The sequence below is a fragment of the Tamandua tetradactyla genome, chromosome 10, assembly GCF_023851605.1.
Source record: "Tamandua tetradactyla isolate mTamTet1 chromosome 10, mTamTet1.pri, whole genome shotgun sequence".
NCBI lineage: Eukaryota > Metazoa > Chordata > Mammalia > Pilosa > Myrmecophagidae > Tamandua > Tamandua tetradactyla.
In genome coordinates this window covers 39767541-39793573 of record NC_135336.1, presented here as the reverse complement: position 1 = coordinate 39793573, position 26033 = coordinate 39767541, and the positions used below count along the sequence as shown (strand labels likewise).

The 26033-nt window shown below is 37.4% G+C and overlaps 1 long non-coding RNA gene across 1 annotated transcript in view; it reads left to right on the top strand.

Moving 5' to 3' along the window:
* The first annotated feature begins 210 nt into the window (after window positions 1-210).
* Window positions 211-26033, top strand: part of LOC143648437 (uncharacterized) — a 51671-nt gene continuing 25848 nt past the window's right edge. The window contains exons 1-3 of the long non-coding RNA XR_013158550.1: window positions 211-638; window positions 1451-1591; window positions 2493-2609. This is a non-coding gene — a long non-coding RNA (uncharacterized LOC143648437). The remainder of the gene's footprint in view (window positions 639-1450; window positions 1592-2492; window positions 2610-26033) is intronic.

Here is a 26033-nt window from a genome sequence, read left to right as displayed (position 1 = left end):
AGGTGCCGAGCGGCCCCGCTGCGGCCAAAGCTAACCGCGAAACTGGCCGACCCCTCCCTGTGCCTCGCTTTTAGGAGGGTCTCGAACAGTGTGTTCCCGTCGTCTGTGGGCGCGGCAGCTCCCGGGCGGAAGGCGTGGCTCGCGTCGGCCACGGTCACGGCAGTCGCCGGGTCTCGGGCGGAAGCGCAGGCTCCCGGGGGGAGGGGTGGCCGCGCCCCGCGGAGGCCGAGGACTCTCCCCCCCCCCCCCCCACGACGCTGAGGCATCCGCCCAGGCAGGAGCAGACCCCTCGCCTCTGTGGCGCCGGCTGGATAACCCGTGATCACCTTCGGCCCTAGTCCTGCGCACGGTGGGGCGAAGCCGGAGCCCACGCGTGCCCGCCCTGCTGTACGCCTTTCACTTGCACACGCTGCCCCCTCCCAGTCGCGCAGGCCCCAGCTCCCAAGCCGGCTGCTCTGGCGTCTGCCACCTCCAGGACCCAGAGCCGCCAGCCCCAGCCTCCCCGACAAGCCATGACTTCCCGGATGGGGCCATGCTTTTCTTCCAGGACAATCAGGGCTCCTCCTTTCCCGGAGATCTTTGTAGGAGGCCACCTCCAGAGATTCCGAGGCGATTTTCTCCCTGCCGTTACTAAACTGGTAACTATTCTCGAACCACATGCCGAATATTGTTCGCCACAACCGGAAAAAACAAAAAAACAAAAAAACCCCACAGAGGTCAAAGTGTGGAATGTTTTGATCCAGGGGTGAAAGGGGGGCCAGAAGTTCGTTATTTTTTAATTGATTTTCAAGCTTTTTAAAAGCTACGTGATCCTGTTTTTTGTTTAACAACAAAATGCAAAGTGAAATCATATGCAGTTGTTTTGTGACTTAAAATCAACTGTAATAACAGTGACTGAGAATTTCACAACATCTTCTGAGAGAAAATGGAGATGCGCACTAGGTGAGAGTCGTATTACCGAGTGGCAGGCTGGATCCCGCCAGGCCAAAGGAGTCCTTGAGACTCATTCCCCTCCTCTCTTAGCTCACCCCCAAGTGCGACTTTTACCTTGTAATCATTTATTTGTTTATTTATCGTAAGACTCTCAGTTTGAGTAAGCATAGTGCAGAAATTAAGCACATCACATAATTCTTTTCTCAAACTATCTTCACCTTTCTTGCAAAAACAATTCCTGGGCTAATAAAGGATTTCAGATCCGAGACTAAAAGAAAAAATTGCCAGAAAAAAAGAAAAACAAAAACCTTCATTTATTTATTCAACAGATATTTATGGAGCACTCACCCAAACACCGCACACACATTATACACATATACTGTGGGCTAGAGAAATGATCTCTTTTGAATGCTTAGGACGTAGCAGGCAATGTGCTTGCTGTTTTTAAAGCATTTTATCATTTTACACCTTCCAGTGACAATATGAAGTAGATGATATTATTCTTCCTGCTTTACAGATGAGAAAAATGAACTACTGGAGACCTGAAATAACTTGCTCAAAGACACCCGACAAGCAAGGCTGTACCCCATGTCTCAAACAGAGTCCACAGGATCTCCTCCACTCAGCTGTCGGAATCTGTAAATTCTGGAAACTTCAGGTGAATCTGATGCAAAGTAGAACTCTGAGAAACACTAACATACTCATAATCCCTCATTTTCCTGATTAGAAAACAGACCCAAAGAAATTAGAGAGCCACCTTCTTTCTCCTCCAGCATCCTTTCTACCATCCGGACCACATGGGTCCAGTACAGGAAGAGTCGAGGAATGAAAATAATTCAACAATCACAATAAGTGAACAGTAAAGGGGTGATTAGCCTTAGTTTCCTCTTCTGATTGCTCATCTGCTGGACATACGATTGTTATCTAGTTTCCCTCCTAGAAGGGGAAAGAAATTGGGTGAAACACTACTATTTCCGCTAATGTTAACTGGCAAGAACTCTAATATTAAAAAAAACAAAACACAAAGATTTGGTGGCAGAAAGGATTAGAAAAGGTTCCTAAAATAAGATCTGTAGCTGATCTTTGAATTTTGGTTTTCCATACTGTAAAAAACACCTGTTCTGATAGCAAAAGGCTTAAAGAGGCAAAATGGATGTTCCCAACTAAGGTTACCATTCCTCCACTCCTTCCCTTCCTGTCCTCCCCATGCCTATGCCCATTGTTGACATTTGAGAAAAAAGAGAAAGAAAGAAATGAAGAGTGTATGATGGATTATTCTAGAGCAAGTTCTACTTTTTTTTTTTGGCATGGGCAGTCACTGGGAAACGAACCTGGCGTGGCAGGGGAGAATTCAGTCACTGAGCCACCTTTGCATTGCCCAAGTTCTACTATTTTTGAGAGTAGGAAAGTTATAGGGCATTATTCCTCCATCCTTGACCTCAAGCACTGAGCATGGATAATCATGCATAGTCTTTAAACAAATAAATTTAATCTGCGTATAACGTTCTCACTTCCACTTATTTTTTTTTCTCTCTTTTTAACCTGCTTTTGAATCATAGGGCTGTTGAGAGGCTGTGCAAGAATTGGAGACTGCTGCCTATTCTCAACATCTCTGACCAAATTATTTCCTCACTTAAAATCATTAGCTGATTCCAGCATTAACTCTACAGGATAAGGTTAGACTCCTTAACAAGGAAAAGAAAATATTACACGTTATGGCTCCTGACTACATCTCTACCCTCTTTGCCAGCAACTCATTTTCTCTCATTAAAGCTTTGAGCAATACTAAACTAGCTGTAGCCCTCTGAACACAGAATGATGTCTCCTGCCTCTATGTTCTTGCATTATGCCCCTTCTCTACCTGGAATTCCTTCCCTACCTTGTCCTCTGGGTAAATTCCTATTCATTGCCCAAACCCCTGCTCAGACAGCACCACACCTATGAATTCTTCCTTGAGCCATTGCCACACACCCAAAGGGGATAATCTCTCTTCTCTAAGTGGCCACTACTGTTCTTTGCACATTCCTCCATCGTGGCTGTCTGTGTAATGATGTTTTTCCCCATATCCTTCTCATCTGTTAGACTGAAGCTCCTTAGGAATCTGTTTACATAACTTTTTAACGTCTAAGGTTAGATTTCTTATTTTTTTTTTTACATTTTTTATTGTAAAATATAATATATATACAAAGCAAAGAATGAAAAAAAGCAGTGATTTTCAAAGCACAATTCATCAAGTAGTTACAGAACAGATCCCAGAGTTTGTCATGGGCTACCATTCCACCATCTCAGATTTGTCTTTCTAGGTGTTCCTAAACACTGGAGGCTAGACGGAATGTTAATATAGTGATTCAGCAGTCATACTTGTTTGTTACATCCCATTTTCTCTGTTATACCTCCTCCTTCTCCCCTGATCCCTCTCCCAAGCTATAAAGATCCCTGGCAACACCCATTCTGACATTTTCATGTTGAAAAGGGGTGTCGACACTAAAGGAGAGGATGTAATTAATTGATAATCTTGGAGAGGCTGGTCCCTCTGGGTTTCAGGATTTAACTGATATAGGAACCCTCCGGGAATTATAGATTTCAGGAAAGCAAACTTAGTGCATGAAACCTTTGTAGCACTGCAGTTCAATCCCTAGGTACTCTCAAGAGTCAACAAGTGTTCCCATAACTTCTCTAGTGTATCTGAAAAGTCAGGACACAGGAGAAATTTATTTTTAAATAGCAAGCTAGTCACATTTTGAAATAATACATGTAATATGTTTAAATCATAGGTCCATTTGTATACAAAGAGAATAACCAGAAAATCTGGGAACAGAAGAAAACATAATGTATTTATTATATATTTTTTCAGATTAACACATTACTTTAAATTTAGAGAAATTTAACCTGAAAAGTTTTCTGGAAACATACTGAGTATATTATTTGAAAATGTAACTGAAATCCTGTTTAAGTTTAACCTGCTTTCTGACTTTCAAACATCTGCAGTCCCAATAGCTCACACTATGTACCAGTGCTTTACATATAGTGTCTGGTGAACTGTTCTACACTGGCCTGAATATCCATTGATCCAGGGGCATCTAGTTCTAGCTTATCACACTTCCAGTTTCTTTCTCTCTTATCAGCTTCAATCACTTTATTAGTCATACCTCTTTATTCTCTCTCTCTCTGAATCTGTATTAATGCTTTTGGCTAAATTATAACTACTTACATCCTTTAGACATGATGACTGTACAAGTTATTCAGGGATAGAGACATTTCATGGAGAGCTTCAAATCACAGTTAGTGTATCCTCCATGCATTTATTCAACAAATATTTATCGAGTACCCATTACTTGTCAGGTTCTCTCCAAACCATGGGCTCCCAGACCTGTTCTACCCAACACCTTCAACTGTATTTGCTGCAGAATTTCCTACTGCAGGAAGCTTGTGAGTGTGTGGGCGAGTGCTTTCTATACCCATCTGGGACATGCCAAGACCAGCCACTTAAAGCCAGCATTTTGCACGGCGAAGTTTTCCTTGTCAGATTAACTCTTTGGTGAATAAGGAACTTTGTGTATATATATGCGAAGTTTAAGGAATAATTGGTAGATATTTAACAGCTCCTCTACAGCACAAATAAATACACTCATAAACCCTTAATGGAAAAATGGTCTCACATGGGCAAAGTGATCTCATACTAAGAGATCTGTACCACTAGAAGAGTTGGCTTAGTATTTAATATAATAATATTGTGACTATTTTATGTGTTTATTTAGATAAGTTAGTAACATACACATACTCACCTCAGATAATTATTTAGGAAGAAAGCCTGAGAAATAGGAGAAGCAGTTTAATACACTTTTTGATACTATTAAACAGTACCTTGTATATCATTAGGGAGGACAAGCTAGAACTTTAGATTCTTTAGTCCTGAGGAAAATAGCAAGATGTGAAGAATTAATGAAGTCTGCATTTCAGAGGAGAGATTATATCCTCTGATAAAAATGTTTCAGGAGCTACTGCCTCAAGAAACATTTCTCAGATTACATATTTCAGAAATAGGGGAAGAAAATTTTCATATTTTTTAGAAGTGACATTTTGGTTTTCTCCTCAGTGACAGGTCATGTCTTACTTTGCAAAGCAATCAAGAATTTCCAGCCAATTATCTGAGTAATTTAGGTTCCAAAATAAGCTGTTTTTGCCTAAATTACCTCAGAGTTAGCACCATTACAATCATATTAGCTTAAATGAGAAGAGATCACACATTTTGGCAATATTTGGAGCCAGATCATTTGTATTCACACTCTGACTCCATCATTATAAGGTCTGTGACCTTGGCTTTGTCTAGCTCCCTTCTTTTAGTTATCTCCATTATGAAACAAGTGTAACTCAACTGCCCTGTCTACAATCAGGCAGATATTATGAGAATCCAATGATGCAGTAGACAGAAAACTACACTGTGAATTATACTGCACTTCAAATATATGTTTCTGTTGTAGTCATGAATTTTTCAATTAACTAGAAATATTTCTTGAAACACTCATAAAAGAAATATCCAAACTGGGCCTTGGAATCCTTCACAGAATAGAATTTTCCAGATTAGATACCAAGAAATCACATTCTCAAATATTTGTCCATTTTGTTTTGTTCTGTATTTGATTAGTAAAGTGAGTTCTGATACTGGTGTAACTACCAAATAATTTCTACTCTGACTCCTAAACTAGTGAAGAAAGCACCAAACAGTGACAAAAAAGTATCACTGACTTCTTCTGTCATTTTACATAATTTATTTTACCATGAGCCCTCTGATTCATTATTAGCATGTTGATAACATTGAAAAAAATATTTTTAAATCCTGTAGCCATTTATCCAAATGCTTGTGAGTTTATATACAAGGCAGATGAGAAAATTGAAGGATAAAAAAAATGTTATTTTCTCTTACTATATACCCACTTATGATTATGAAACCATTTTTTCTAAGCCAAAATTTCTAATCTAGTGCTGTTCAAACTGGAAGCAAAAGGAAAATGTATTAATAAAAATAGCCATGTAAGAATTAAGTAACAAGGGGCATCATAACTCAAAATAACAACCATTTCTTCTAGTTAAGTTTTCTTAAATATGGCATGTTTGCTTCATTTCCCAACTCTTACTTTCCCCTATAAGTTTGCTGAATAATGACTAATAGGTGTCTTTTTCATAATAAATTGAATTAATACCTCTCTCTATTTTTCATCCTAACTCCTAGAGCAAACATAGGAAGAATTATTGCAAAATGAAAATACTAAAAACCTAACACTAATTATTTTATTGCTTATTTTGAGGAAGGAAAGGGAAAATTTGAGAATCACTGCTATACACAAACTACGTATAGAGTGTAAGGAAAATTAAGTTTCTTCTTTCTTTTAAATTTTCTGATGTTACGTTCAATCCTGAGTAAGTTACAAAATTGAGCTCCTTTCTAACAGGTAAAGAAAACAGGTTTGAGATGATTCTTGATTTTTCTGCAGTTGGAAGGTTAGTAATTCCCATCTCTTTGCAAATAAGTGATGTTCTCTGAAGATTTCTCTAGAAAGGCTGAGAAGTGAATAATGTTCAGTTACAGAGTTGCAAAGGTTTCCAGGGGGTTATAATATGACTATCTCTATGTGTTGGCATGTTAAAGAGACTCCTGAGAGGCCACCGTTCTAAAATCACTAGAAAACACCCACTAGAATTATTAATGCCTCTTTAGTTTTATGATTGTATTTTCCTGATTAGCTTGGTAAATTAAACCGTTCTTAAGTGGATAGAGGAAAAGATAAGTACATGTCTACACAAGAGAATTAAAGCTGACAAAAAGAAGGGGTTTCACGATGCACTTCCCAATTAGTGAATTTCATGAAGAGAATCGGGCTAAGAATCACAAGAAAAGAAAACGATGAGGAGAAAACCTTCACGGTGCCCCAAGGCTCCAGTTCATTTTTTAACTCTCTTCTATTTCCAGTCTCCTTTGAACAATAGAGGGGCCTGAGTTCTTGCTTTTCGTTAGTTCAGTTCGTAATGTTATTTGAGAGAAGTGGGTTTGCCAGCAAGAGTTCTGTAGCCTCCGCATTATGTTGAATTTGGTAGTGTGAGCAGAGACTGGCGTAGGTGGATGTGAACGTGAGAACACAGTGTCCTTGGCCTCGATGCTTCAGACTTCCGTGAGGAGCCTAAGTGTGCAATCTGCACATTGTAGCTTTGAGTATATAAGCTTCCCAACAATATACAAAGTTATGTATTTTTTTACCTCTCTATAAAAGATCTAGAACAGGGTTGTGGATAACCAGCTGCTCTGCTTTTGGAGATCTTCCCTACAGCATATTAATTAATAATTAATTTAAATTCAATAATAGTATATATTTTTCCCAATTAACAATTAGTAATTTTTTCTAATTATGATATCACTGAACAAATAATTCCCGAGCACTGACTACATACCAGGCACTGTCCCAGACCCTGCAGTAACAGTAATGAAACAAAACTGACAAACATATAAGTAAACTCTATAGTGTGTCTGATGGTTATAAGTGCTATGGAGAAAAATCAAGCTAGGGAGGGGAACAGAGAAGGGCATTAAAGTTAAATGACATTAAAGAAAGGTCTCACTGAGAGGGCGACGTTTACTTGACAACCTGATGGAGGTAAGGAGCCAGCCACGTGCATCCCGGGGAAATGTGATGGTTAAGTTCATGTGTCACCTTGGCTTGGTTATAGTGTTCAGTTGTTTGGGCAAGCAAGCACTGTCCTGACTGTCACTGTGAGGATGTTTCACAGATTTAAATCATTAGTCAGTTGATTGCATCTATGGTTGATTATGTCTACAATCACTAAAGGAGACTGCCTTCAGCAATGAGCAGAGTCTCCTCATCCAATCAGAGGATTTAGCCATCAGAAAGAAGAATTTCTATCTGTACTTCAGCCAGCCAGTTTCTCCCGGGGACTTCAGCATCACCTTCATTGGAGTTTCCAACTTGTGGCCTGCACTATGGGATTTGGAACTGCCAATCCTTATGGTCATATAAGCCAATTCCTATAAAAAAATATCATAATATTTACACACACACACATACACATATCCTATCAGTTCTGTTTACCTGGAGAACTATGACTACTACAGGAAAGAGCAGTCCAAGCAGTGGGAGGAAAGAAGTGTCAAGGCCTGGTGCATTCAAGGTGGCTGGAGTAGAAAGGGAGGAGTAGGAGATGAGGTCAGGAATAATGGGTGGGTGTTGGTGGGCCAGATACCTAAGATCTTGACTTTTATTGTGAGTAAAATGGATTAGTTCTGAGCAGAGAAGTGTCACGAGCTATTTTATGTTTGATAAGGATCATTCTGTCTGCTGTGTTGAAAATAACTAGAAAAGAGCAAAGGTGGAAGCAGGGAGACAGTTAGGAGCTACTGCAGTAGTCAGAGTAAGATATGATGGTGGATAGTGGCAGCAGCAGAGGGAGTGAGAAGTGGCGTGAATATATATATATATATATTTTTTGGCATATATATTTTTAAGGTACAGCCAACACTATTTTCATCTGAGGTGTGAAAGAAAGAAAGAAGTTAAAACAAAATAAAACTCCAAGCTTTGGGGCCTGAGCAATTGAATAGATGTCCTGAATTTGAAACACTATTTGAAGAGCAACTTTGGAGAGGAAATTGGGCATTTCAAGTTCAAAATATCCCTTATGCATCAAAGCAATCATACTGGATAGGCAACTGGATATACTGGTCTGGGATTCAGGGAAAAGGTCTGGGATGGTGATAAAAATTGGAGTTCACTAAAAGCCCTGTAAGTGAAGCAAAGGTTATACATTCAAGAGTTCATAATCAAAATATGTAGCAACCAGTATGGTGGTGGAGTTAACAAACCAGAAGGGGATGGGGTACAATACTAAGGGGCCACTGCTGTACCAGGAGTTTATCTATTAATAACTAGATCATGGGTAGGTTGGAGGATCCCTGAGCAAGGCTAGAGTGATGACAGGAAAGGATGCTAGAGATTCCAACAGAAGCTCTTTACTAACCCAAATGGAAGTGTTTCCAAGTTCAACAAGCAGTACAGCTATGCCCGTGTTGGAAACTAACCCTGAAAGAGTGCAGAAAAGAAGAAGAGAGGGAAGGGGAAGAGTCCAGAGACTGAGCTCCAGGGCACTCCAATAATTAGAGGTTGGGTAGAAGAGGAGGACAGCAAAGAAGATTGAGAAGGAATAGCCAGTGAGTTAGAAGAAAAACTAGGAAATGTGTTGCCCTAGAAGATCAATGACCATATGTTCCAGTTTGCCTGAGATGGTCCTAGTTGATACCTGTGTCAGTGTAACTATTAGTAGTGCCCATCTTTCATTCTCAAAATATCCTTATTTTGATGATAAATTATGATCTCCCTACCTAGAAGCCAAGTGAAGAAAGTATTTTAAGTGGAAGGAAAGATCAACTATTTAAAATGCTACTGTCAAGTGAAGTAAAAGGAGGACTGAGAACGGATCATCAGATTTAGTGTCATGGAGGTCCCTGGACATTGGCAGTAGAGTGGAGGGCATAGAAGCCTCAGTTGAAAGGAGAATGAGAGAAGAGGCACTGATGACAGTAAATACAGACAACTTGCTTAAGTTTTGTTGTCAAATTTTTAAAAAAAAAAAAAAAGAAAAATTCTAGGGTCATTGGAAGAGAACATGACTCAAGAGAGGGTTTCTGTAAGGTGGGGAAAAATGCAACACATTTGCTGTAGGGGTGACTGATATCAGAGGGGGGGCACTGATGTTCTTGGAGAAACAAAGGCCACATTATGACTTGGGGGGCCCTAAGCACTTTTACCTTCATGATTCCTTTCCTCCATTAAAAAAGAGAGAGAGAAAGACTATTCTGGATACATAAACATTATAGATTGAAACAGTTCCTTTGATGTAAAAGGTCATATTTTTCCTTTTGATTTTAAAGGCTATTAAGACATTTTCATGGATTTTGTGGCCCTTCGGTACTGTGCCTACTGTGGGTTCTTACATGTGGTTAAGCAGATTAAAAGGGGCTGGGCGTAGACTTGGTTGTTCATCCACAGGAAAAAGGCAGAGCACAGGGATGTAGTGCAGGTAGGTGGGTAGATACGGTGACGGGAGCTTGTGGAAGGTTTTTATTTTCCCTGAATGTTTCTGTCTTCTCAATGAAATAGTAAGCATGGTCATTAAGTTGAGAATGAGGGTGGTGGAGGAAGAATGGAGGTTTGAGGACAGAGTAAAAAATATGTAAGAGTCACCTAGGCATGTGGGAGAATGCACGAACTAGGAAAATGTAGTAGGAGTCCACTAAAAGCCCCCCTAAGGTTAAGTGAGAAATTTAAAATGAGACCAGTCAGCATGAGTTTTATGGTTTGTCTCCAGCCACATTCAGCTGCTTGGCTGCAGGGGCTGTGTAGGAGGAGAGTTGGATTCAAGCAGCCATGAAGTTCTGCCAAATGAGTATGTCAAAGTAAGAGGTGGTAGGGCAGTTAAGGTGTATGTACAAGAGTGATTGTAATAATGGATCTTGGAATTTAAACTGGGAAAGAATATAAATGGAGAAATGAAGGGAATGAAGGCCTTGAAATGATGGGATGTTTGTAAATCTTGGTAGGTGAAAAGGGCTGGAGTTAAGCTCTAGAAGAAGCAAACTGGAAAGAAGGCCAATGATGAATGTAAGAGTGTAATGCTTGAAATTGAGATAATGGAGGGACATGCAGTTTTTGTTAAGGATGAGATCTACATATAATAGATGATTTTTATTTATTATGCAAATCCAGATAATACCTTATCATTCCATACAATTTACTACACCCCTGAAATCTAACTACTGTTAAGAATTTGATATGATTCAAGTGGGTATCACACATAAAACACACAACATATACAAACCACTTCAATGTTGGTTGTTATTTACATATATGGAATCATGCTATGTATAATATCTACATGCCTTTTTTTTTTCACTTAACAATGTATCCTAGAATTTTAATGATTGTTTATATATATAGTTCATTCTTTTAATGGTTGCACAAGCTTTTTTTTCTGTTTAAAGGAACTTCCAAATGAACTATGCATTGGAATATTCTAGACATGTTTACAATAGTGGATGTAAACTAAGAGGCTTCAGAGTTTGAGCTCTTCACTTTTACAGACCACTTTCAGTGGTCTTTGGGTGAGTTTTGGGTAAGTTCTGTGGGCTTTGGGTGAGTTTTAACAATAAGTTCATATGTTCATATTTTTTTCTTTAACTTTTTACATTGAAATAATTTCAAACTTACCTGACAGCTACAAAAATAATACAAAATCCATTCAGAGAACTCCAGCATAACCCATGTGAAAAATATCCAAATCCACTGATTTCAACATTTTGCTACCTTTTTTGTTTCATTTTATTATCTACCTCTCTATCTACTAAACATTTGAGATTAGGTTGTAAACATCATACTCCTTGAACACATAATACTTCCATGCACATTACCTAAAGAACAAAGATATTCACTTATGCAACCACTGGCCATTAGTTTTTGTAAAATTTTCAAATGCATAATATTTTAGCTGTGAAAAGACCACAGACTCTTTCCTAATTTTCTCCACTGAACTTTCTTGTGTTGGATGATGTTGAGGAAATTATGGGCATTCTAAATAAATACTCACCTCTCACTATATATGCTTCTGAATAAATATGTATTTCAATACCTAATTTAGCATTTTTCCCTTAAAAAGAGTCTTTACAATTGAATAAGCTAAAGGTCCCACAAATCTGGATCTGCCTCTGCACATGCAGCAATTCTTCTTTAACAGTCTTTCTCCTTAATGATGTCTAGATTTGTGAATACTTCCTGCCTCTCCCAATACATGTTGCTGAATCACGTAGCAAAAGTTCTCTCTCACTTTCTCTTTCTCTATTTTTGTTTTTGAAAGCCAATACTGAGGTGGTCAGAGGACTCCCAGGTTCTTTGTATACTAGAACTAAATTTTTGTAGCAGCAATTCTGTACACTAATTCATAAACAGTTATTGACTCTTACCCTTGAGTATCTAATGGGAAAAATATGTATATATATTTTATATGTATAATTGTGCCATACATATTAAACATTCCCATCTAGGAAAATCAGGATACTCTCTCAACTACTGGGGACTCCCAAAAAAATAGGCCATGCCTTTGATTTTGAGGCTTGCCCTTATGAAACTTATTTCTGTAAGAGAGAAGCTAAGACTACCTATAACAGAGCCTAAGAGTTGCTTCTGGGAAACCTCTTTTTGTTGCTCAGATGTGGCCTCTCCTTCTCTAGGCCCAACTCCGCAAGGAAAATCATGACCCTTCTCCCAATGTGGGACATGGCATTCGGGGGTGAAAATTTTCCTTTTAACATGGGGTTTGACTTCCAGGGATAAGTCTGGCCCTGGCACTGTAGACTTGACAATGCCTTCCAGACCAAAAGGGGGAAAAGAAATGTAATAAAATGAGGTATCAGTGGCCAAGAGAGATCCAATAGAATCAAGAGGCTATTCTGGAGGCTACTCTTATGCAAGCTTCAGTTAGATAGTGCTAACTGTCATGGTTTGCTAAACACCAACCGACATTATTTCTGTTGACTCTTAAGAACACCTAGGGCTCAAAGTAAGACTCTAAAGGTTTCATGCACTAAATTTGTTTCCCTGGAATTTATAATTCCCAAAGGGTTCCTAGGTCAGATAAATCCTTAAACCATAGGGTCCAGCCTCTCTAAGATTATCGATTGATTACATACCTCTATGTAGTGTTGACACCCCTTCTCAACATGAAAAAATCAGAACGGGCATTGCCTAAAGATCCCTATAGATTTGGAGAGGGATCAGAGGAGAAGGAGGAAGTACAACAGAGAAAACAGGACTTAACAAACAAGCATGACTGATGAATCACTAAATTAATAAACCTTCTAGCCTCCAGGGTTTTGGAGCAGCTAGAAGTAAAAATCTGAGATGGTGGAATGGTAGCACATGATAAACTCTGGGATCTGTTCTGTAACTATTTGTTGAAGTGTGCTTTGAAAATTATTGCTTTTTCTTTCTTTGCTTTGTATATATGTTATATTTTACAAGAAAAAAATTTTTAAAAGTTACTTACTCTCAAACTGATTTAGGTAGTTTTGAAAATAGACAAATAACTAATTGCCCCAAATTCCCTAATTTGGGATATTTATTTTTGTCATTATTACCTTAACCTTTGTACTAAAAGGTTCTTATTAACTCAGAATCTTAGTTCTATGGGATAATTTAGAGATCACCAAATCCCATGTTCTCATTTTATAACATTGAGAGCTAAGACACAGACTAGAAAGACCTATGCCTGTTTATAATTCTACAATGAAGGATATAGTTATCTTAAACTATATCCTTAACTATATAGTTATATCTTAAAACTATGTTTTAAGTGAGGCTCAGTCCTGTGTTAAGTGTGAGAGGAAAAGATCAAGTGAGACAGGTTGCAGCTCAGAGACAGAAAACTGTTAACCACATGCCCTTGTAAAACTCAAGCACATTCTCCTTTGCCAACAGACACTAATGACTATAATAAATTAAGGAGGACTTAGTTAGGCAATAAACAATTACAGTTGACAACAGGGTGTAAACTTGATGCCCTAATTGATATATTGACTAATAGCTCTTTCTCGATTAAGAACACTGGTCCTAATTCAGCCATAATATACTTTTTGTAATGTACTAGGACTTAGGGAATATTCAACCAAGAGTTGCATAGAACAAGGTATTAAAAACACAGACTCAGAATAAAACTGAATTTTGCCACACTTTCCTCTTAGACTAATACTTTGACTTACAATATAATGAAGATTAACAAGATTACGCCTATAAGTATCCTAAGCTCTGTGGATTTCATACTGGCAGCAACATTTCCTTTATGTATAGTCTGTGTGGCTCATTCTGTAATGAAATATGCCAATAAAGTAAGGAGACTAATCTTGGACAAGAAAAGCTCATAAAGATTCATGCATCTAAACCAACTTTGTCCTTCCATTTGGTCACCAAGGGAGATTCTGTACTTATTCTGATGAGGCTGCCATCACTTAAAACATTTTCTGAACTGCAACTTAGGACGTACCTTGGAGCCAGCTTATGAGACATAGGAGACAACGTTATGGGTTAGGAAAATACAGATAGGTTTTTAAAAAGAAAGAAAAGAAAAAAGCTCATTTAGCAAGTAACTCAGAGCCCTTCAGAAAAAAATTCTGTGTAACCAGCAAAGAAGCAACTGTGTAAGGAACCAGATGTCAGGTTAAAATTCCTATGAAGTTATTATAAGGCTCATCAACAGCACTTTTAAAGCCCATCTATGGAGGTGACATTCCCCTGAAAGTGAGGAAGAGTTGCTTTTTGAATATGAAAAGACAGACCTGTTCATGTGCTGACCATTGATTTTAATAAAGGTAAGCATCTATGGGGTAGAAGGGTATTTCAGTGGTATTATTTGTGTATGCCATGTGGGAGACCCGGGTTCGATTCCCAGCCCATGCACCTCCCAATAAACAAACAAATAAGAAAAGAAAGAAAGAAAAGACAAACAAAATTCAACAAATGGTGCTGCATTAATGGGATACTTGCATGGAAAAAGAATGAAATGTGATCCCCACCATACAACATACAGAAAAAAAAGTAAACATCTATGTAGTACATTATAATTGTTAAAGTACTTTTATGTATACTGATTTATTTTCTCTTCACAATAACCCTCTGATATTGCAAAGACAGATAAGATTATAAATTTCACTTTAAAGATGTAAAAAATTGAGGCTCAAAAAGTTAAGAGACAAGAAAGGATAGGAGCCATTCAACCAAGATGGCAGCATAGGACAATCCAGGGTGTAATTCCCCAACAGATTCTTTGAACAACCAGCCATAACTGGCTGAGCCACATTCCTCAAAACTCTGAAAAACAGTTAAAGAGTTGCAATAACTGGGTGAGTGCTGAATCCAGAAAACACAGCTTTAAAAATGGTAGGTGAATCTCATGATGACCTTGCTAGCCCCTCCCTCAACCCCCTTCCCAGCACAGCACAGGGCCATCTAGTGCTCCCATAGGCGGTCCGTGGCCCTGCTCAAGAAGGAGCATAGTAACCACTCAGGTGGCAGCCTGAAAGACTGAACCAAGAAATTTATCTTGGATTTTGCCTCCCAGAACTTCTCCTGCAAGAAGCAGCAGCTTACAAATAGCTAAAACAATGTAAGAAACAAGTCAAAGCAGCCTGGGGCAAAGGATTATCTGCATTAAGTCATGCAATAGAGCACCAGGAGAAGGAGAAAGTCTATTTCCTGGGGAGTAAAGGGGCATTCAAATTCCTGTAAAGGGAATGCCTAAGACCACAAGCAAGCACAAGCCCAGGACAAGAAGGTGGCTCCATGCAGTCGCAGATAAGACAGAGATGACTATGTACTTCACATTCACCTCAGGCTGATCTTCTTGATAGGAGGGCTAAACTCAGAGACCAGCAGCCAAAGCAGAGCCAATTTACAAAGAATGTGAAAGGTACTTTTTGCTTCATTTTGTTTGTTTTTATCAGCAATTGGCATTCAATGAAATCTCTGACATACTTACTAGACACAAACATGAGAAACAGACAGTACAGATATTAAATAACAAAGTTAACATTTAAAATGCTAAAATGCATAGTATGCAACAAAAGCTTATAAGACAAAGAAACAGGAAATACTGGACAAAATTTTTAAAAGCGATTCACAATATGCTCAATAAGTTAAAGGGAAATACAGAGAAAGAAATAAAGAATATCAGGGAACCAATGTATGAACAATTCAAGAATACCAATAATGAAATAGAAATTTTTTAAAAGGAAGCAAACAGAATTCCTGGAGTTGAAGATCATAGTAACAGAATGAAAAAATTCCCTAGTGTGTTTTAATAGCAGATTGGAGATGGCAGAAGAAAGACTCAGTAAACTAGAATACAAGACAATAAAAATGATTCAGGCTGAGAAGTAGAAAGAAAATAGAATTAGAAAACTGAACAAAGCCTGAGAAACTGTCACACATACAAATATGCACATTTTGGGAGCCCCAGAAAGAAGAGATAGACAGAAAAGGGTAAAAGGAACGTTCAAGGAAATAATGGCAGAAAACTACCCCAAATTAACAAAATACATGAAGACCCCAGCAGAGCCTAAACAGGATAAATTCAAAGAGAAACATACTGAGACATTCAGTAGTCAAACTTAAATGCCAAAGACAAGGAGAGAATTCTGAAAACTGCAAAAGAAAAGCAACATATATACAAGGGAGTTCCAGTGAGATTAAAATCTGATTTCTTATCAAAAACCATGGAGGTAAGAGGGAAGTGGGAGAAAATATTTAAAGTGCTGAAAGAAAAAAAATGTAAACCAAAAATTCAATATCCATCAAGACGATATTTTTAAAATGAGGGAGATATTAAGATGCTCTAATATAAACAAAAGCTGAGGAAGTTCATCACCACTAGACCTGCTCTACAAGCAATGCTAAAGGAAGTTCTTCAGACTGAAAGTAAAGGACACTAGACAAAGATACTAATAGTTTTGGTAAAGGTAAATATATAAGACTATAAATGCCAATACTTCTGTACTGTATTTTTTTTGTATGAAACTCACTTTTCTACTTCTTATGGTTTCTAAAATGCAAATGCATAAAAAGTCATGATAAATTTATAGTTTGAGGGTGCAAGGTAATAAGATACAATTTATAGCAAGCAGAACAAAAAGGTGGTAGATATAGGAATGGTGTATGCATATGCTATTAAAGCTAACTTGGTATCTAATCAAACATGATTGTTACAGGTTTAGGATGTTAAATTTTAGCTCCATTTTAACCATGAAGAAAATATCTGAAATATATATATAGAAATAAATTAGAAAGGACTGATTGTGGCACACTACAAAAAAAAATCAACTAAATATGAAAATAGGCATTGATACAAGAATTGAGGGTCAAAAAAGGTATAAAACAAAGACCAAAGAGCAAATAGAAGAAGAATGTTCTGCATTTCCAGCTATTTTAAATATACATATATTAAACTCTCCAGTCAAAAGACAGAAAATTGGCAGAGTGGACAAAAAAGCATGACCCAACTACATACTGTCTACAAGAGACTCACCTTCAATTCAAAGACATAAGCAAGTTGAAAGTGAAAGGATGGAAAAAATATACCATGCCAATAATAATCAGAAGACAGCTGGGATAGCTATACTAATATCAGATAAAATACACTTTAGGTCAAAATCTCTTATGAGGGACAAAGAAAATTACTCTATACTGAAAAAGGGGTCAATTCAACAAAAATACATGATTTTAAATATGCATGCATCTAACAGCAGACCCTCAAAATAAATGAAGCAAATATCAACAAATTTGAAGGGAGAAAAATATGGTTCTACATGAACAGTAGAAGACTTCAATATACCACTTACAATGGGTAGAACATCTAGACAGACAGCCAATAAGCAAATAAAAGACTTGGACAATACTATAAACCAACTACACCTAACAGGCATACATAGAAAACTTCACCCAACAGCAACATAATACACATTCTTCTCCAGCACACAATGATCATTCTCTAGGATACAGCATGCATTACGTCACAAAACAAGTCTCAATAAACTTAAAAATATTGAAGTCATACAGTGTGTCTCCTCCAACTACAATGGAATGAATCTAGAAAACAATAACAGAGAAAGGGAATATTTGCAATATATGGAAATTACACAAGGCACATTTAAATATTCAATGGATCAAAGAATGAAACATTAGGGGAATTAGAAAATGTCTTGAGGCAAGTGAAAACAAAAACATGACATACCAAAACTTAGGGAATGCAGCAAAGCTGAGAGGGAAATTTACAGCTCAAAGTGCATACATTAAAGAGGAAGAAAGAGCTCAAATCAGAGAACTAGCCTAACAACTGGAGAATCTAGAAAATGAAGAGCAAACTAAACATAATGTGAACAGAAAGAAGGAAATAACAAAGATTAGAGTGTAGATAAATGAAATAGAAAATAAAATCAATAGGGAGAATCAACACAACCAAAATTCAGTTCTTTGAAAAGATCAATAAAATTGACAAACCTTTAGCTAGACTGACAAAGAAAAAAGAGACAAGTAAGAGGACACAACCAAAACTAGAAATGAATGGGAGGACATTACTACCAACCCCACAGAAATAAAAAGGATGATAAGAGAATATTATGAATAATGTATGCCAAAGAATGAGATGAAATGAAAAAGTTTTTAGAATCACAGAAGCTATCAACATTGACTCAAGATGAAATACAAATGCTCAAAAGACCAATAACCAGTAAAGAGTTTGAGTCAGTAATCAAAAATTTCCCAACAAAGAAAAGCCCAGAACCAGATGGCTTCTTGGTAAATTTTGCCAAACATTCCAAGAATTATCACAAATCCTGCTCAAATTCTTCCCAAAAAATGAAGAAGAGGAAGCAATCACTACCTCATTCTATGAAGTTAATATCACCCCATGCCAAAGGTAGATAAAGAAACCAGATGAAAAGAAAATTGTAAACCAAAATCCCTTATGAATAAAGATGCAAAACATTTTAACAAAATACCAGTAAACCAAATCCAACAGAACATTTTAAAAATTAATTATATACAGGGCGGGCCACGGTGGCTCAGTAGGTAAGAGTGCTTGCCTGCCATGCCCAAGGACCCGGGTTCGATTCCCGGTGCCTGCCCATGTATAAAAAAAAAAAAAATTATATACAAAGATCAAATGGGATTTACCCAAGTATGCAAAGATGGTTCAACATAAGAAGGTCAATTAATGTAATATAACACATAAACAAAGTAAAGGGGGAAAATGCATGATCCTCTCATTTGATGCATGTTTTAGCTTCCTTGGCTGCTCAAGCAAATACCATGCAATCAGCTGGCTGAATCAAAGGCAATTTTAGCTCATGGTTTTTAGACTCAGAGAAAATCCAAACCAAGATGCCATCAAGGCAATTATTTCTTTCCAAAGACTGGCATTCTAGGGATGGCTGCCCGTGATCCTTCATCCTTGGTTCCTCTAAATGACAATGTGCATGGCAGCCTTTCTTGGCTCATCCTTTCTCTTCGGGATTCCACTGATTTTGTTAGCTTCTGGCTGTTCTTTCTGTGGTTTTCTCTTCCTGTAAATTTCATTCAACTTATAAAGGACTCAGTAATAGGACTAAGACCCATCCTGGGCCAACCTTAGCTGAAGTAACTTCATCAAAAGGTCCACTTACATCAGTTCTTGCCCACAGGAATTGATTAAAGAACACGTTTTTCTGGGGTACATACTGCTCTAAACCACCACAATGCATATTCTAGCTTGCTAGCTGCCAGAATGCAATATACTAGAAATGGAATGGCTCTGAAAAAGGAGAATTTAATTAGTTGCAAGTTTACTGTTCTAAGGCTGAGAAAATGTGCCAATTAAAACAAGTCTATAGCAATGCACAATCTATGGCATCCAGGGAAAGATAACTTGGTTCAAGAAGGCTGATGAGGTTCAGGGTTTCTCTCTTAAGTGAGAATGCACATGGAAACACAGTCAGGATTTCTCACTCTCTGGAAGGGCATGTGGCAAACATGGCATCATCTGCTAGCTTTCTCTCCTAGCTTCCTGTATCATGAAACTCCCTGAGTGGCATTTTCCTTCTTCATCTCCAAAGGTCACTGGCTGGTGGACTCTCTGCTTCTTGTGGCTATGTCATTCTCTGCTCTCTCAGAATCTACTCCTTTCTTCAAAGTGTTTCCTTTTTTATAGGATTCCAGTAAACTAATACAGCAAACATGTCTCCACCCAATCCAGTTTAACAACCACTCTTGATTGAGTAACATCTCCAGGGAAATAATCTAATTAAAGTTTCAAACATACAGTAATGAATAGGGATTAGAAGAAATGGCTGCCTTTACAAAATGGAATAGGATTAAAACATGGATTTTCTAGGATACATACATCCCTTGAAACTAGCACAATGCAGAAAAGACATATTACAAAATCCAGCCCTCTCTCTTGATAGAAACACTTAGAAATATAGGAATAAAAAGGAACTTCTTCAACATCATAAAAGGCATATAGGAAAAAGCCACCACTAAAATCATAGTCAATGGTAAAAGATTGAAAACTTGCCATCTAAGATCAGGAACAAGACAAGCATACCCACTCTCACCACTGTTATTCAATATTGTACAATAGGCAGAATAATTAGGCAAGAAAAATGATTTGGAAAGGAAGAATTAAAACTTTCACTATTTACTGATGACATGATTCTATATATATAGAAAGCCCTATAAACCCACAATTAAGCTACTAGAGCTAATAAATGAACTAAACCAAGTGGCAGGACAAGATCAACGCTGGAAAATCAGTAATATTTCTATACACTTGAAATGCACAATTGGTAGAGGAAACAAAGAAAAAATCCATTTACAATAGCAACTAAAAGGATCAATATCTAGGAATAAATTCAACCAAGGATATAAAAGACTTGTAAATGATAAACTATAAAACATTGCTAAAAGAAATCAAATAAGACATAAATTAATGGAAGGGCATTATGTGTTTATGGATTGGAAGACTAAATATCAATGTCAATTCTACCTAAAGTGATTTATAGATTCGATGCAGTTGCAATAGAAATTCCAACAATATTCTCTGCAGAAATGGAAAAGCCATTGTGAAATTTATATGGAAGGGTAAGGAATACCAAATAGCCAAAGCTATCATGAAAAATAAGGATGAAGCTGAAATACTCACACTTCCCAAGTTTAAAACTTATTACAAAGCTAAGTTCTAAAAACAGCATGGTACTGGAAGGACAGATACATTGGACCAATGGAATCATACTGTGAGCTCTACAGCAAACCAATTTTCAAGGAGGGTGCCATGTCCACTCAATTGGGAAAGAAAAGGCTTTTCAACAAATAATGATGGAAAACTTGATATCCATATGCAAAAAAATTGAAGGTATACCCATACCTCATAGCATATGCAAAAATCAATTCAAAATGCATCAAAGACCTAAATATAAGACAAAAATTATAAAACTCCTAGAAGAAAACATAGGGAAGCATCTTCAGGACCTTGTGTTATGCAATAGTTTCTTAGGCTTTGCACCAAAAGCACAAGTAACAAAGGAGAAAATAGATAAATGAGACCTCATTAACTTTAAAACATTTGTGCATCAAAGGACTTCATCATGAAAGTAAAAAGACAATGGGTGAAAGCATTTGGAAACTATATGTATCCTATATGCATTTAATATCTAGAATATATAAAGAAATCCAACAATTCAACAACAAAACAACCCATTTAAAAAATAGGCAAAAGATTTAATAGACATTTCCCCAAAGAACGTATTACAAACGGCCAAAAAGCACATGAAAAGTGCTCATCATCATTAACCATTAGGGAAATCCAAATCAAAACCACAATGAGATACCATTGCCCACTGTCAAGAAAGGCTGCTACTAAAATAAAAAAGAGAAAGAAAATAAGAAGGTAAAAGAAGAACACTTGTTCACTGTTGGTGGCAATGTAAAATGGTGCAGCTACTGTCAAAAACAGTTTGGAGGTTCTTCAGAGAGTTAGAACTGCCATATGACCCAACAATACCAATTCTAGGTAAATATCTCCAAAGAACTGAAAGCACGTTATGGAACAGATATGTGCACACTGATGTTCATTGCTACGTTATTCACAATTGCACAAAGATGGAAGCAACCCAAGTGTCTATCAATAGATGAATAGATAGACAAAATGCAGTATATACATACAATAGAATATTATTCGGCCATGAAAAGAAATGAAGTTTTGATACATGTGACAACATGGATGACCTCTGAAAACATCATATTGAGTTTATATGCCAGACAAAAAGACAAATACTTATGATCTCTTGGGTATGAAATAATTAGAATAAGGAAATTCAGAGTCAGAATTTAGAACACAGGTTGCCAGAGTCCGGAAATGGGGAATTAATGCTTAATTGGCAAAGAATTTCTGTCTGAGATGTGGTAATGGATGGTGGTGATGGTAGCACAACACTGTGAACATCATTGACTGAATTATATAGTTGAGTGTGATTAAAAGGGGACTTTTAGGTTGAATATAGGTTACTAAAATAAAATTTTTTAGAAAAGATATCCTCACTATAGGACTATAAAACGCAGTGAACCCTGATAAAACTACGGACTATAGTTTTATCACCTGTAACAAAAGTATACCATTAATGACTAATGCTAGTTGTAAATATGGGGGGGAGGGATGGGGAGGCATTTATCAGAACTCTCTATCTTCCACATGGTTTCTATTTAAAAATATATATAGTATGTTTAAAAAAAAAAAACAGAACCTAAAGGCCCTGTAAAAGCTTTGAGGTACATGACAAAGTAACAGCCCTCTGAGATTTCAATGGGAATCCTTGTCCACTGGAGTTGGTGAACACCTGAAGTTATTCTTTTCAGAGCTCATGATACTATTTTTCATTTCTGGGTATAATTTTCTACCCACTTTTATGATATAACTTTTCTTTTCATGTTATAACATCTCTCAAGTGAGGAAGCATCTTGTAATTAATGGTATCTCAAAACTGCTTCGCCCAAATAGTGACTGTGATGTAATTGTCATTGCCTGCTTGTAATCAAATAGCAAAGACATAGACATTGACCAAATATGTGTCAGTAGCTTAGAAAAAATTCCTAGAGACTGTGGTGGGACCCCTGAGAAACAATATTTAGGGGAAGGGTGAGGCAGACATGTTTAACAACATTCCCATCTAGGAGTGCAAAGTAAGCTAGTTCTACATAACTACAAACCAGTTTAAAGTTCAGCACTAAGACCTTTCATTCTTTTGTTGATTTTTAAAAGAAGTGTAAATCATAAAAGTTTTTAGTGGCATGGAGAAAGACAGGATGTGGAATAACATGGAAACCAACACCTAATTGAACAGAGATTCAGAAGTAACAGCCTCTACATGTGCAGAAGTTTTTAATAACCCTATTTCACTTATATTCTCCTCTTGAACTATGTATAAGAGTGATCTGATAAAATTATCTGTTTAAGTCTAAAAGCTCTTTCAATAAGAATTAAATTAAAAATCTAAGTGATTAAAATAAAAAGAGACAAGTTTACGTTGACATAATTAATACATGAGTTAGATCTCAGACCTCCTCTTCCAATTTCTCACCCTGAGCTCTTTCAACATTATAACTAATGTTTTCTAATGTTTCTGGACCTCTCAAATGCTTGTTATTATGGCAATGTGAAAATATGTCCATACATTCTTTGACATTCTTCCTTTCAAAGGGTGGAGCCTAAAAAAAAAAAAAGGCAGAGCCTAATTCCCCTCCTCTTGAGTGTGGGCTGGATTTAGCGAGTCGGTTTTAAGGAATAAAATATGATAGATGTGATTGTGACTTCTGAGATTAGGTCATAAAAAGATTATAGCTTTAATCATTCATTTCGGGGGAAGCCAGCTGCCATGTCATAAGGATATTCAAGTATCCCTATGGAGAGGTCTATCTGGTAAAGAATTGAGGCTTCCTGCCAACAGATTAATGAGTGTGCTACCTTTAAGCTGATCCCCCTGCCCTGGTCATGCCTTCAGATGACTGTAGCCCTAGCTGACATCTTGACTACAACTTTAAGAGAGACCTTGATCCAGAATTGCATTGATAAGCTGCTCCTGAATTCCTGATTCTCATAAACTGTATGAGACTATAAATGTTTGTTGTTTTAAACCCATGTGTTTCAGGTACTTTGTCATTAAGCAATATAGATCCTTAAATAAAGCGTTCTGTGATCAAATAGGTTTGGGAAACCTTATATTCTATGCCTATTAATGTACAAAGGCTCTTAAGAAGTCCTACAGGAAAGAGACTTGTTTTCAGTTTTTTATAATATGCTATTTCCCAAATCCCTTTTAATAAAATATCTTGCACACCCATGGAACTGGTTTGGGATACTCTGAATGGCAACAATATAAGTTGCCAGATTTTAGCTAGTTGCCAATTTCCAAGTGAATATTTAGGCAAAATATTAAAAAACTATGCTACAAATTCAGTGTATGTTTGAATTTCTACCTGACATTCTAAAAAGCAATGGGGGACTGTTTTAGATGAAAGGAAAATTAAAAAAAAAACATGACAACCAAATGAAATTTATGATTTTGATTAGATTCTGGATTCCTCTCCACTCCCCTCCCCATAAAAAAAAATTAAAAGAAAATAACTCTAAAGGACATTATTGAGACAATGTGGGGAACCTGAATTAGACAATAGTATAGTAATAATGTTAAATTTTCTGAGTGTGATTATTGTACTGTGATTACGTAGGAATGTGCCCTTGTTCATAGATAATCCATACTGAAATTGTTAGGGCTAAAGGGTCAAAATAGAACTTCAAATGAGTAAAAAAAAGTGTGTCTGTGTGTGTATAGGGGGAAGATAGGAAGATATAGAGGGCAAATGTAAGAGGGAAATTTTCAGGATCACTAGAAGTACAACTCAGCATCAAGGTGTGGTTTATAAAGCCCCACAGCCTGAGCTGACTTTCAGGATCTCTTCTCAGAGGCAGCCCTGACAAACTAACGCAGGAAGTGAAATGCCTTTTGGTGGGTTGAACAGTATATCCCAGCTGGAACATGTTCTTGGTCTTGGTTAGGATTCTGGTGGGTGTGGACCCACTGTAGATAAACTCCCTTTGATCCGTTACTTCAGTAAGGTATGTCCCAGTTGAAACAGGTTGGACTTTAATCCAGATTACTGGTGTCCTTCACCAGTAACAAGCAGAGTGAAAGTCACACATAGAGGGAGAAAGACACTGGAACAGCCAGAAATTGAAAGTTAATAGAAGCTGGAAGAGAATAGAAGGGATGCCGTTATGTGCAATGCTGTGTGATGGAAAAGCCAAGGACTAAGTTCTGCTGGCAACCAGCCCCAGAACACCAGTCTTAAGGGAGAAGGCACTGCCTTGCTCAATACTTTGACTTTGGACTTCTCCTAGCCTCAAAACTGTGAGCCAATAAAGTCCCATTGTTTAAGCCAGCATATTATAGAGTACTTGTTTTACTAGCTAGGAAACTAAAACACATCTGTTCCTGGCTCCCCATAACTGTACCCTTCCCATCTTTCAAGTTAGAGTGTTCACATTACTTCTTTTTATTTCCCCCACATTTCTTCTTAATACTGTTTCTGAGTAGATTCTCCTTGGTTATTCTCTTATCACAAAGCCTTCTGTAAATGTCATAACACTTTCTCAGTTTTTTTTTAATGTCACATTAATTTAGTTTATACCTCTTTATTGCTTATCTTGTCCCACTACCCTGTATGCTCCCTGAAGACATGAATAATGCCTCTTGCATTTGCCATTGTTTCCAGTGCCTTGCCCAAAGCCTGGCTCATAATAGGTACTCATAATATTTTTTAGGGTAATTAATCTGTCCTTCTCACTCTTTTTTTCCTACTGTGAACTTGTCCAGATTGTCTTTCACATTCAATAGGTATACCAAGTTCCCTTATATTTCCCAGTGGAGACACATACTTGTGCATGCACACATATACATGCACATCAGTATCAGTGCCTCATATCATAATGATGATTACTTATCTCCAGTACCAGATTTATCTTTCTTTCTTCAGAGCTTAACCAAGTATCTAGCCACAATAAATGGTTTGTATAGATATTTGTAAAATTGAACCAATGTCTCAAATACACCCTTCCCAGATAAGCCTCTACACTAAATCTATACAACTATCACAATAACTGGCCCTGTGTGTCAGTTGTACAGACTCTGACCTCACTGGAGTTTTGATAACAGATACCTAGCCTACTAAGTTATAAAATAGGGACTGACAATTTATTTGTCACCTGTGTTGGTTTGAAACTGTTAGGCACCCCAGAAAGACCATGTTCTTCTAATCCATTCTTGTGGGGGAAGACCTATTGTTGGGTGGGACATTTTGATTAGGTTGTTTTCATAGAGATGTGACCTACCCAACTCAATGTGGGTCTTATTCCTTTCCTGGAACCCTTTATGAGAGATAGCCCATTTGTAGATAGAGAAAGAAAATGCC